General features: G+C 35.2%; 1 long non-coding RNA gene across 1 annotated transcript in view; it reads left to right on the forward strand.

Annotated features, from left to right (window-relative positions):
• The window catches only part of LOC144965533 (uncharacterized), a 14,271-nt gene extending 9,146 nt beyond the window's left edge, over nt 1-5,125 (forward strand). Inside the window, exon 2 of the long non-coding RNA XR_013644047.1 lies at nt 3,283-5,125. This is a non-coding gene — a long non-coding RNA (uncharacterized LOC144965533). The remainder of the gene's footprint in view (nt 1-3,282) is intronic.
• The last annotated feature ends 9,875 nt before the right edge of the window (nt 5,126-15,000 follow it).

The following is a 15,000-nucleotide window of genomic DNA, read 5'->3' on the forward strand; positions in this document are numbered from 1 at the left end:
AAAAAAAAAAAAAAAATTATTCTCTATTGTCTTCTGGCACTTTTCTACTCACTTCATATCTTGTTGTTACCAACATAAGTGCCTGCTCCACTCACTTTTCTGAATTAAAAATTCACCCCATACACCGGAGCATACTCAATGTCTCAATCGTTTCTATGTTATATGTTTGTGATGAGAATATTGGCTATTAAGCTTAACTGCTGGTCAAAATTACTTCGCGATGGCGGTGAACGAATCGGCGATCTCAAGAAGTGGGTGAGAGAGGGATCTAGAAATGACTTTGGGTTTGAAACGAATATTTTTTGTGTTCGTGGATAGCTCACACGGTAGAGCCACGCTCTCACCTGCCAGGCGGAGTTGTCGTACCAATAAGGTCGCAGGTTCAAACCCCACCACCGCCGCGAAAAAAAAAAAAAAAAAAAAAAAAATTTTTATTCTCTATTGTCTTCTGGCACTTTTCTACTCACTTCATATCTTGTTGTTACCAACATAAGTGCCTGCTCCACTCACTTTTCTGAATTAAAAATTCACCCCATACACCGGAGCATACTCAATGTCTCAATCGTTTCTATGTTATATGTTTGTGATGAGAATATTGGCTATTAAGCTTAACTGCTGGTCAAAATTACTTCGCGATGGCGGTGAACGAATCGGCGATCTCAAGAAGTGGGTGAGAGAGGGATCTAGAAATGACTTTGGGTTTGAAACGAATATTTTTTGTGTTCGTGGATAGCTCACACGGTAGAGCCACGCTCTCACCTGCCAGGCGGAGTTGTCGTACCAATAAGGTCGCAGGTTCAAACCCACCACCGCCGCGGAAGAAAAAAAAATAAATTTTTTATTCTCTATTGTCTTCTGGCACTTTTCTACTCACTTCATATCTTGTTGTTACCAACATAAGTGCCTGCTCCACTCACTTTTCTGAATTAAAAATTCACCCCATACACCGGAGCATACTCAATGTCTCAATCGTTTCTATGTTATATGTTTGTGATGAGAATATTGGCTATTAAGCTTAACTGCTGGTCAAAATTACTTCGCGATGGCGGTGAACGAATCGGCGATCTCAAGAAGTGGGTGAGAGAGGGATCTAGAAATGACTTTGGGTTTGAAACGAATATTTTTTGTGTTCGTGGATAGCTCACACGGTAGAGCCACGCTCTCACCTGCCAGGCGGAGTTGTCGTACCAATAAGGTCGCAGGTTCAAACCCCACCACCGCCGCGGAAGAAAAAAAAATAAATTTTTTATTCTCTATTGTCTTCTGGCACTTTTCTACTCACTTCATATCTTGTTGTTACCAACATAAGTGCCTGCTCCACTCACTTTTCTGAATTAAAAATTCACCCCATACACCGGAGCATACTCAATGTCTCAATCGTTTCTATGTTATATGTTTGTGATGAGAATATTGGCTATTAAGCTTAACTGCTGGTCAAAATTACTTCGCGATGGCGGTGAACGAATCGGCGATCTCAAGAAGTGGGTGAGAGAGGGATCTAGAAATGACTTTGGGTTTGAAACGAATATTTTTTTGTGTCGTGGATAGCTCACACGGTAGAGCCACGCTCTCACCTGCCAGGCGGAGTTGTCGTACCAATAAGGTCGCAGGTTCAAACCCCACCACCGCCGCGGAAGAAAAAAAAAAAATTTTTTATTCTCTATTGTCTTCTGGCACTTTTCTACTCACTTCATATCTTGTTGTTACCAACATAAGTGCCTGCTCCACTCACTTTTCTGAATTAAAAATTCACCCCATACACCGGAGCATACTCAATGTCTCAATCGTTTCTATGTTATATGTTTGTGATGAGAATATTGGCTATTAAGCTTAACTGCTGGTCAAAATTACTTCGCGATGGCGGTGAACGAATCGGCGATCTCAAGAAGTGGGTGAGAGAGGGATCTAGAAATGACTTTGGGTTTGAAACGAATATTTTTTGTGTTCGTGGATAGCTCACACGGTAGAGCCACGCTCTCACCTGCCAGGCGGAGTTGTCGTACCAATAAGGTCGCAGGTTCAAACCCCACCACCGCCGCGGAAAAAAAAAAAAATTTTTATTCTCTATTGTCTTCTGGCACTTTTCTACTCACTTCATATCTTGTTGTTCCCTGACGCTGACCTTTGCTTATCAATTAGATCACCCCCCTGGGGCACCCTATCCTCTACCCACGCCACGCTAACATTTCATTCATACTGCAACCATCATTGAGTACAGACGATACTAGTTATTTTTCATTATATTTTATTTGTTTTCCACGTTTATTTGTGTATTGTTGTGCTGACGAAGGGTTTGTACCCGAAACGTCCATTGTCTGTTTTGTTCCCATACGAAGCCTTTCCATTTTCACTCTTTCGTTAGTATTTTACGATCACCGGCTTCAGGCAGCCCTTACCGTTTTCTACTGCTACAGCCACCACCATCAACACCACTACCACTGCTATTACTACAACCACCGCCTCCACATCATTATCACTACTTCCAATACAACTACAATTACAAGCACATTATCATCATACCACTACTACTACTACTACAAATGCAGTCAACTCCACCTCATCATCACTACAACTACTACTACATGCACCAAAACATAATCTTCACTACAAATACAACCACTGCTACCACATCATCATCACTACTACTACTACTACTACTACTACTACTACTACTACTACTACTACTACTACTACTACTACTACTACTACTACTACTACTACTAACTACTACGACTACTACTACTACCACTACTACCACTAAGACAGGAGGTAAATATTTTCATCGAGGCAGTAATTGCTAATAATAGCGTGCAATATGTGTTTTGATCATCTTTTTTGTGCACCATGAATGATATCAATCAATGTCATATTGTAGGTGTTAAATAGGCCTCTCACAAAATAGTATGTATATAATACTAAGACTAGGCCTCTCACAAAAGATTATGTATATTATACTAAGAACAGGCCTTTCATAAAATATTATGTATATACTGAGACTAGGCCTCTCACAAAATATGTATATACTAAGACTAGGCCTCTCACAAAATATGTATATACTAAGACTTGGCCTTTCACCAAATAGTATGTATAACCTAAGACAAGTTCTCTCGCAAAATAGTTTGTATATAGACTACAAACGACTTAGTTGAAGCAAACCTTGAAAATCTTGAAAGATAGAAAGCCCCAGGATTAGACAAGAATCAACAAAAGTTGAACTAGATGTGAAGTCAAAGAACTGATTTTTTTTCCCTGCATTTTATGATCTGTTACTTTTTGTTACAGATATTTGACGTCATCAAGCTCCAGGAATCGAGATTGGCCATATGTGGGCGGTAGGGGCGGTGGCCAGCAGGGATGGTGAGGTCATGGAGGATGATTGTGGTATTCAGCGGAGTAATGGATGGGTTATATTGGAGGGCCCCGGGATTGTAATGGCAGTGATCAAGATGTTGGAGGAGTTGTTGGTGGCGAGGTGATGATGGGGATGTAGATGGTGGAGCAACAATAGTGACATTGTTGGTGAAGGTGGCATTGTTGGGTGACGGGATGATGGAAATCATGATGGGAGGGTTGTGGTGGTGAAGGGATGATGATGGGAAGTGATGATGATGGCAATGGTTGTGAAGGGAGGTAATGGTGGAGGAAGTGATGATGGTGGTATTGGTGGGGTTGTAGTGATTGTGATGTAGAGATTTTGTTCGTCGAGGAAGGTGGTGGTGGGTGGAAGTTGTGGGGAGGATGAGGATGCTGGAGGTAGATTCAGTGATAAAGTGAAGGTGGTGGTGTGGTTCTGGACTTGGGTTTGAGTTGATTCCAACTGGTTAGGGCCGGGTGAGTTACATTCGTGTTCTTTGTTGACAAGATGATTGTGGTTGGCATTCGCATGGATTTGAAATACAGATAAGTGTGCTTCTACCGGTGGGGGTGTATTTGTTTGTGTTTCATGTCCATACCCAAGTGCAGTAGGCGGACTGGAGGCCTACAGGAAGCCCGAATGTGTTTGGGCAGAATGTTGATTTACAATTGTCTTGAAGACAGGGATAGGGATGTGATTTGTTTGACTCTTTCTGGATGGGTCACCTTGATCCTGGGTTTGGAACTGTGCCATTTACTGGATCTTTATTGTTGAACCTGCTTCTATCATTTTCGCCAAGCCATGGCTTTCACTTATTACCACTAACCTCACATCATGGTCTCTTCTATCACAACCCCTATGACTCTACCATTACTTCCCATCATCCCTTCCAAAGCTATCACCTCCCAACACAACCATTGCCATCAGAATCGCCTCCCATCATCATCATCTTCACCACCATAGCCCTGCCGGAGTGATTTCCATCATCACGTCACCTGCCTTGCCATTTTCACCATCATTGTCACTGCTGCTGCTTCCATCATCTACATCCCTGCCATCACTTTTATATCAACAATACTTTCTTCATCTTGAGCTCTGCTGGTGCAATCTCTGCCGATCTGACCCTGAAAATTACTCTTAGAACGCCATGATCATTTAAAGTGGCTTTATCGTCCCTGCCACCTTGCAAGGCAAGCAAGGCAAGCAAGTCAAGCAAGGCAAGCAAGTCAAGCAAGGCAAGCAAGGCAAGCAAGTCAAGCAAGTCAAGCCATCAATGGTGACTCTTATCACCATTGCCACTTTCACCATCAATGGTGACTATCATCACCATTGCCTCTTTCACTATCAATGGTGACTCTTATCACCATTGCCTCTTTCACCATCAATGGTGACTCTTATCACCATTGCCTCTTTCACCATCAATGGTGACTCTTATCACCATTGCCACTTTCACCATCAATGGTGACTCTTATCACCATTGCTCCTTTCATCGCGTCCTTTCCTATTTTTTTCAAGCCTATATTATACACTCAAGCACTTAAAGAATTCATTCACCGTTAATAAGATTTAAATGCCCGATCTTTAACTTCAGATATGGTAAACTTTCAGTTGTTTTTGTCGTATTTTTTCAAGTTGCAGTGTTGTGTCATTTTTCTTTAATCTTAATTTTTTGTTCACAATATTATATGGGAATATTTATTACAATTACCTTGTAGTTGGATAGAAATATAATTTTCTTAAGAAAAGTCATCTCATCAAAATTAAAAGAAATTTTTTTCCTGTCTCAGAATTTTCAATGGCCATTTTAATGTTAATGACTCGCGTACTGTATAAAATAGCTTTCATTTTGTATAAAGTTTTGATAAATGTACTTTCATTTCATCCAATATTCAGTTTACCTTATTTTAATCTCTTATTCATGTATCATTCATTGCCTTTAAGTTTTATTGTCTAATATTTTAAAGTCATCAATGTCTGGTTTTATTGGAATGTAATTTCAAACTCATTTAATACTTTAACATTATTTATGCAAATATAACAGTAGCTTTTTAAAAACAGAACAATTCATTTATTTGATATTGATTAGCTTGAGTATATTTTTTCTGTACACGTAAATGCTTACTACTTAAAGAAGTGATTTGTTTCTAGAAACCTCTCTGTTTAAACATTACACAGATCGCTTGACATATCATTCTATAGATATATTCTAATACCCTTTTAATTTTGCGATGCCTATACACTTTTGATTTATTAGCAATGATACAAAAGTAATAATAGTTTTTCTTAAAAGAAAGGTAAGAGTGATGCACTTATTACAAAATATTAATAATACGTTAAGTTTTTATAAAACAAGGTTTTAATTTCTTTCATATTCGTCGTTATTCAAGTAATAAATTTCTTAGTCAGCCGTAGTAATTTGATAATTTGATATTTTAGTATTTAGTTAGAATGCACATGTTGACAAAATATGTTACAGTTTGTTTAAAAAACAAACAGGTTCAAGAACGCTTTTGTTATCATTATATACATAAACTGAAATTCAGGTGTTTCGTATTATTTTATTGGCATTACCTTACATTAATAGAAAATTCACTCTTTTTGAAAATGTTTATTCTATTTCTTTTATAAATTTAATGTTATAACTATTATTGTCATTTGTATAAAATGTGTGATATGTTACCTAACTATAAATATATAAATATTTTGCAAAATGTTCTATAGATAATGCCCTTTTAATTTTGTCATGACAACACTTTTTTATCATGTAGTTTGTTAATTTTAATAGGAATATATTTTATTATTACATCATTTATATCAAGTAATTTAAAATTAATTTCACTCTTTATTATAGCAGTCATAGATTTATAACAAATGAAGCATAACATTCAGGAACTTAAAAGAGTGTTTTAAAATACTAGAATTTATTTTCTTTTTCTTTAAATATGATCCATCAAGTTTTCAAATATTTGATATTACGGCCAAGCAACCATTATTAAAGTAAACAATAATTTGAATGTATTTATCTGGATTGATATGTAATTGATCTTTGTTTGTATTCATTATCATTTTTTTCTTTTTCAAACTAAGTACTTTGACTGCGTGCTCTTGGAATTTACACCTGTTCCCTATTTGAACCAATTCCCCTTTGTCTTACTTTTTCTTGGGTGCTTTAATTGTAATTCTAGAACTTTTTACTATCCCATTTTCTTCTTTTTTACTGGCGCTGATATAACCTAAATGTGTTGCAAGCGCCGTAAAACACTTAAAAACAAAACAAAAAAACAAAGATTATTAAAATCATAGTCCATTTCTAAAATTTCGTTCTTAGATTTTATATTAACTTGTAGTTGAATAGGACTTTGTGCTACTGATTTTCTTATACACCCTAATTGAGTAATGTTGTTTTTCATTTGTCACATGTCATCATAAGTAACGCTTGATAGAATTTTAATTTATTCGCAATCATATGAAAATAGCGGTAACAATGATGAATTTTTATGAGTAAGCATTGTTTTAATTTTGATTTTAAAAATATCCCATCGTTTTCAAAAAACAATAATGATATGGTTGACATCAACTCACACATTTTCATTTAGGAATATGTTTTACAATTATCTTGTGGTTGGATAGGCTTTGTTTTGTCATACAGAAAGTGAAATTGTCTCATCAACGTTGCGCTTTAATAATAATGCATCTACCATTCATTTCTCCTATCATTATACAGTTTGATATCTTATTCACACAAAATTACATCACAATATCATCATGTTCTTGTACATGTTTTATTATCTCGTGCTTTATAATCATATCATATATGTTGAGTTTCAATGGAATGTAATTTTGAATTTGTTTTATACTTTATGGCAGTTGTGCAAATATGACATAAGCGATTCACAAAAGGAAAAGATACTTCATTTATTTAATATTGAAATATTTTTGTATAATGTTAATACTTAATGCTTAGAGAAGAAATTATTGTTGATATAAAAATTATATTCTTTTATCTGAGAAAGAAATTACAAGCTCAACAAGAGAGAGAATGTTTATTCACACTTTTCACGCCAAAATAATATTAGCTATATGACAAGTGGGGTCTAGAATTTAGCTTGAATAAGTTAAGAATTAAAAATAAAATGATCGATTGTTTTCGAATATATGATGTCATGGCCAAGTAGTCATTATATAAATAAGCAAGTATTTTGTTGTTTTTATTTTAATTCAACATGTAGTTTACCTTCCTTTTTTCTTCAAATAATGAACATCTCAGTCGCCCAATCATTAATTGGTAAAATAGAGTAGTTTAGAAGTAACATATATTGCCAGTTGGACTGTGCGTTTATTTGCACCTTGCCAAGGAAGAAATATATCATTTCTGTAAGGAAATGGGCCAAAAGTATTTTTATCTTTTTTACTTGTTTAAATATATAATACGATGTTGAATTAAGCAAAGTCATACATGGAATTTAAACAAAATGAAATTCATTGTAATTGGATATGGCATTTTATTTGGCATCTTTTAAAGAAATCACCAACATGTTCTCATGATTTGTAATAACCATTAAATGTTTATTGCTCGCATAAATATAAGATGCTACCACTTTCTAACATAGATTTTTAAATCGTGATATTTAATGACATTGTATATAGTTTTGATGAGTGTTTATAATAATGTATTTAGGACATACATATGTAATCTCATTGTATATATAAAATCCACATATACTTGTCGGGCTGTATTTTATATTGTCTTTTTACAATTGATCCAATTTTATTTCCATACTGTCTGGTGACCTGCCACTCAAAACTTTCATAATTCTCAATTATATCGGCTCAGACCACTCAGAGAAAATGTTTAATTTTTGAGTCAGATTCTTGGCTCGTTAAATTTCATATTGTCACACGATTTAGTGTGACTAATTCTAAAGTTAAGATATTTTTATGGCTGAAGTGGTGATAGTGAAAACGCGTGTTGTAAAAATAATTAATGCAGTTGTGAAATGATAAACACTTCTGCTATAAGGAATACAGTTTTTTCCTTTCCAACGTTTTGAAATTATGATGTATTTTAGAAGAAACCATATTTTTTGTGGTTTGATTAATTGGAGATCATCATCATCATCATCATATCGTGTCGCGCCAGTGGTGGATCCATTGGATGGCTTCAGGGGTGCAGCCTCTCAGGTCCATATCACTGATATGTGGTCCAAGTTCACACTTGTGAAGGATGTGGTCCATGTTTTGAGCCGTGTGTCCACATTGACATCGGCAGTCTGAAGAAAGTCCCCAATTTTGTAAGGTTGTTTTGGTCTTCCCCACTTTAGACCTTGCCCGGTTCAGTGTCAACCAATCTTTCCTGGGGAGATTTACTCCGCTTGGCAGTTCTTCTTTGGGATCCTGAATGGCATCATTTGGGCAGCAGTCCCATTCTTTCCATGAATGCACTCTGTATATGGCTGCATGGTCTTGGTGGATGACTTCAGTTGTCAGGAAGCTTGTTGTAAAGATAATTAATGCAGTTGTGAAATGATAAACACTTCTGCTAAAAGGAATACAGTTTTGTCCTTTCCAACGTTTTGAAATTATGATGTATTATAGAAGAAACCATATTTTTTGTGGTTTGATTAATTAGAGATGACACATTTTCATGTGACTGAATCCAAAGTTAGAGATTAAGTGAAAAGAGTGAAAGTTCATATCCTGAAATTACAAATGCAGTAGTAACGTAATGTGCACTTCTGCTAAAGATAAAATGAATTTGTCAATTTCAAAATGTTAAACTTTTTTCTCTCCTTTTTTTCACACTTTTCCATACCAGCCAAATTGACCCTAAACTGTTTTGAGGAAAAGGTTCACCAAAATGATTTTGATATCCATTCACCTCATTTTGTATGTTATAATAATGATTGCCTAATTTATAACATAGAGATATCACCTTTATCAAATTTCTAAACATTTTCTTTTTTTGGTGTTGTATAAATTTTATGACAACTCGTCCCCCTCCTCCTCCCCATCCTCCTCCTCCTCCTCCTCCTCCTCCTCCTCCTCCCCCTCCTTCTTCTTCTTCCTCTTCTTCTTCCTCTTCTTTCTTCTTCTTCTTCTTCTTCTTCTTCTTCTTCTTCTTCTTCTTCTTCTTCTTCTTCTTCTTCTTCTTCTTCTTTTTCTTTATTTTATTGTTCTTTACATTCTTCCCATCTCTTCCTCTTCCATCCTTCTCCTCCTCCCCCTCCCTCATCTTATTCTTCTTCTCTCTTCTCTTCTCTTTCTTTCATTCTTCTTCTTCTTCTTCTTCTTCTTCTTCTTCTTATTCTTTCTTCTTCTTCTTCTTCTTCTTCTTCTTTCTTCTTCTTTCTTCTCTTCTTCTTCTCTTCTTCTTCTTCTCTTCTTCTTCTTCTTCTTTTCTTCTTCTTCTTCTTCTTCTTCTTCTTCTTCTTCTTCTTCTTCTTCTTCTTCTCTTATCTTCTTCTCTTCTTCACTTCTTTTCTTTATTTTTTCTTCTTTACATTCTTCCCATCTCTTCTCTCTTCCATCCTTCTCCTCTCCTTCATCTTATTCTTCTTCTTATTCTTCTTACTCTTCTTCTTCTTCTTCTCTTTTCTTCACCTTCTTCTTCTCCTTCCTCTCTTCTCTTCTTCTTCTTCTTCTCTTCTTCTTCTTCTTCTTCTTTCTTCTTCTTCTTCTCTTCTTCTCTTCTTCATCTCCATTTTTCTTCTTCTTCTCTTCTTCTTCTTCTTCTTCTTCTTCTTCTTCTTCTTCTTCTTCTCCTTCTCCTTCTCAATCCCCTTCTTCCTCTTCTTCTTCTTCTTCTTCTTCTTCTTCTTCTTGTTCTTGTTGTTGTTCTTGTTCTTGTTCTTCTTCTTCATCTTCTTCTTCTTCTTTTTCTTCTTCTTCTTCTTCTTCTTTTTCTTCTTCTTATTCTTCTTCTTCTTCTTCTTCTTCTTCTTCTTCTTCTTCTTCTTCTTCTTCTTCTTCTTCTTCTTCTTCTTCTTCTTCTTCTTCTTCTTCTTTTTCTTTTTCTTTTTTTCTTCTTCTTCTTTCTCTCTTCTTCTTCTTCTTCTCTCTTTCTCTTCTTCTTCTTCTTCTTCTTCTTCTTCTTCTTCTTTCTTCTTTCTTCTTCTTTCTTCTTCTTCTTCTTCTTCTTTCTTCTTCTTCTTCTTCTTCTTCTTTCTTCTCCTTTTCTTTATTTTTATTTTCTTTTACATTCTTCCCCATCTCTTCCTCTTCCCATCCTTCTCCTCCTCCCCCTCCCTCATCTTATTCTTCTTCTTATTCTTCTTACTCTTCTTCTTCTTCTGCTTTTCTTTCACATTCTTCTGCTTCTCTTTCACCTTCTTCTTCTTCTTCTTCTTCTTCTTCTTCTTCTTCTTCTTCTTCTTCTTCTTCTTCTTCTTCTTCTTCTTCTTCTTCTTCTTCTTCTTCTTCTTCTTCTTCTTCTTCTTCTTCTTCTTCTTCTTCTTCTGCTTCTTCTTATGCTTCTCCTTCTCCATCCCATTCTTCTTCTTCTTCTTCTTCTTCTTTTTCTTCTTCTTCTTCTTCTTCTTCTTCTTCTTCTTCTTCTTCTTCTTCTTCTTCTTCTTCTTCTTCTTCTTCTTCTTCTTCTTCTTCTTCTTCTTCTTCTTCTTCTTCTTCTTCTTCTTCTTCTTCTTCTTTCTTCTTTTTCTTCTTCTTCTTCTTCTTCTTCTTCTTCTTCTTCTTCTTCTTCTTCTTCTTCTTTCTTCTTCTTCTTCTTCTTCTTCTTCTTCTTCTTCTTCTTCTTCTTCTTCTTCTTCTTCTTCTTCTTCTTCTTCATCTTCATTTTTATTCTTCTTCTTCTTCTCCTTCTCCTTCTCAATCCCCTTCTTCCTCTTCTTCTTCTTCTTGTTCTTGTTCTTGTTGTTGTTCTTGTTCTTCTTGTTCTTGTTCTTTTTCTTCTTCTTCTATTTCTTCTTCTTCTTCTTCTTCTTCTTCTTCTTCTTCTTCTTCTTCTTCTTCTTCTTCTTCTTCTTCTTCTTCTTCTTCTTCTTCTTCTTCTTCTTCTTCTTCTTCTTCTTCTTTTCTTCTTGATCTTCTTCTTCTTCTTTAGTTTAGACATTAACATTTTGAATATTGCAAATATTGCTCTAGTCATATATTGTATTTTTGAAAATTAAAATTATACTGCAGTTAGATGTGGCATTATCTTAGGCATCTTTTTAAGAAATCACCACTATCAATATTTCGAACATTTCTTTTTCTGTCTTTTGTTATATTTTTTGGCACCATCTAAATGGTTATTACACATAGAACTTATAGGATAACTGCCTCACTCTTACATAAAATTTTAATTCGTGATATGTAAATATGTTTTATAGACGTCTAATTGTGTTTGTGACAAATATGTTATCTCATTGATTTTTTTAGAGCTTAACTCCCGCAAACAAAAGAAAGATCTTTCTTTCGCCATAATTTTGTATCACTTGTGAATAAATTCAATTATCAGATTATTACATAAATCAGTTTAAATCAAATTCAACATCACTTCCTGAAGTAAAAGAACTCAATTTTAATTTATTCCCTCATTTGAAACGCGAATCGCCTTTGGAATCCAAATTAATTCCCGTTTCTGCAGGTTTTCCTGTATTTTGGTGAGAATAGTTTGCTTGCTATGTTTTATCTTTTTACGTCATAATGTTGCAATATTATTTTCATATTTTGTTGTTGTTAAATTGAATTCGTATCACGTTTCCTTCACACTTGTCTCACTGTAATATGTTTTGTTTTATATCACTGTAAAGCGCTTAGAGCCTGTGACAACGGGGTAAAGCGCTATATGAATGCCATTTATTATTATTATTATTATTATTATGTGTGGATCATATTACAATGTACTTTTTGCCAATTTGAATATGACTTAGCTACCCACTTATGGCTTGATAAACATAGGTATGGCTTTTTAAATAATAGCAAAATGAGGATTCTTATCCGGATCTTTATTGAATCTGTTGCAAGTGTCGTACAACCCTTAAAATCAAAAAAACAATTATTGAATCTGAAGCTCTAGCTAAATGCAGCTACTGGATTTATATTCTTTTTTTTTTTTTTGGTCATGTTATGACACAAATCGGTGACTTGTCAACTCAAAACATAATAGATATAAAAATTTTGATGCCGTAAATAATAAATGAACAAAAAACAATTATTACCAAACATGTATGAATTAAAAGTTGAAATTTTCTTGGCTTCACTGGGGTATAAATACATTTTTATTCACCTAACCTCTGAAGACAAAATTAAAAAGAGAGGAAATCAAACTAAGTACTGGTTTCCAATATTTTGATATGTCAATCTTATTACAAACCACTCTCTATTGAGATTTTATGGTTTCAAAGGGATCCTATATTTGATCTTAATACATTTCTCCATACCAGCGTTGACATTTTAAAAGTCGTCTTGAGGAACCTTTGTCACCTTTTAAATTTGCCTTCGTTTATTGTTGCCATTTTTTCATACTATTGATGTACATGAGTATGGATGCTGTATTAAAATTGAGAACTCAACATTGTGTTCTTAGATTTTAATTTAAAGATTCACGTGTTCAATTTTTCATTCTTGAATTCTTTAGGATGGGGAAAGGGGGGGGGGGGGGGGGGGGGGGGGGAATTGTGCTTCTCCACCTGACTGTTGTGTTCCACGTCCGTTCTCATCTTTCCTATTTCTTTATTTTTCCCCGGATGGGGTCTTCTGACCTCCCATGGTGGAAAGAGAGGTCACTCACTGTGTCTTTTATCTCTTATCTCTTTCCCTTTCCATGTTGCTCTCTCATGGTGAACAGGTCACTTGCTGTGTCTTCTATCCCCCTATACATATATGTTTTATGAGTTGCTTTCTGTCTTTGTCTTGGAATGGGTTTACTTGGTTCTGTCCTGATCCTCTCCGGAATCCTTGGCTGAGAGGGAAATAGTCAAAAGTATGCAAGGATTTTCATTGTAAATCCTCTCTCTTTTATGACTGATCGTTACATTTTTGTGGTGAAAATATCTTTTAAACATTTGAATGAGACTTTTAGGTACATTGATGGTATGCTTTTGGAATTTCTTGGATACTTTAATTTTTTCACTATCCCATTTCTTTCCTTTTTTTTTTTTTATTACTGGCGCTGATATAACCTAAATGTTTTGCAAGCGCCATGAAACCCTTTTTCTGGATTGAGATTGCTTGGTGTTTTTTCCCTGGTTATGTCCGAAATCTTTAGCTGGGAGGGAGACTGTCAAATGTATAGTACCCTTTTAAAGAGATATTTTATTCCATTGTTAATCATCTCACTGTTATTGTTGTGTGGTCCTATCATTATTAGTTTTGGATGGTTGGCTAGGTGGTCTTCAGATTGGAAGGCACAGGGCTCGATTCCTACTCTGAGCGGCGTATAGTTGAATCCTTAGAAAAGCTCTCTACTCACATTATCTCACCGTACTCAGGTGTACAATGAGTACATGGCTCTTAACAACGTTGTTTCTGTCCGAAATAATTGTATTAATGCCTAACCGACGCGTCCTACTTGTTGCTGTTGGCAAGGGACCCATTATAAAGCCCTTAGAGCGTGCTTAGTGGATACTGCGCTGTTATAGTATAATAATATAGTGGTCAGAAGTAATTTTATTTTGTCGACCCCAGGAATGTCTTGGTGGATTTCGTTCCATGCCATGCATTAATCTTATGAGTAGCATTATGTGTATAGTAACATGCTATGATAGGGACACGATATGATGGTGTATACATCTACTGATAATTTGCATAAGACATCTTTTTTTCCTTTAATATTCATTGTGTTAACCAGTAAAACTCTGAAAAAACCATGAATTCAAAAATTTGGCCAGAAAACTGGTCCTTCAAATATCGATCGATTTAAATGAATTCTTTTGGCAAAAACTCTCAAACCAGGGACCTCACATGGGTCCTTTAAATCGATGAATATGTGAAGGATGAGTTTTCTGGCCAAATTTTTAAAAGCATGTTTTACTAGAGTAGGTAGAAAGTCAATTGGTTAACAAAATACCATAGGAACCATCAGTTCAACGAGCAAAATGTAACTATTACGATCAGAACAATCGTATTTATTTTTAGACATATCAGCTGGTAATCTGTGTGCTCAACTGTTCTAAAATAAATGAAGTAACAAAATTCGACTTTTGCCTTTTGATCAAAGGTAAAATCAATAAGGACAATACAATGCTGATTTGTATTTTCAAATTATTCAATTTAAAAAATCAAATAACAACAGAAAGAAAAGAAAAAAAAAATTAAAGGTTCAAAGCATGACATCTATTTATATATATATATATAATATATATATATATATATATATATATATATATATATATATATATATATATATATTGTGTGTGTGGGGGGGGGGGGGGGGGGGGGGGGGGGAGTGTTTGTTGATTGTTGAATGTTGATATTTGCGCAATCTCCGAGCAAATGATTTGGGTTTAAAGTGAGTGGCTTAAGCCATGGAACCAACTCGACGAGTGAGAACATTAAATTATAAGTCATGTGCTCGTACACTTCAACTTTATAAACCTCCATCTGAGCTCCCACATCCTCTTTCCCCGCTTCCCCCATCATCTTTCCGCTTGTCCAGCCGTCCCATCTCACGTCCTCAAGCATCCCTCTATTCACGCTGTGAGCAG

This window comes from Berghia stephanieae, chromosome 2 (genome assembly GCF_034508935.2).
Source record: "Berghia stephanieae isolate SIO BIC M18660-M18661 chromosome 2, UCSD_Bste_1.3, whole genome shotgun sequence".
Lineage (NCBI taxonomy): Eukaryota > Metazoa > Mollusca > Gastropoda > Nudibranchia > Aeolidiidae > Berghia > Berghia stephanieae.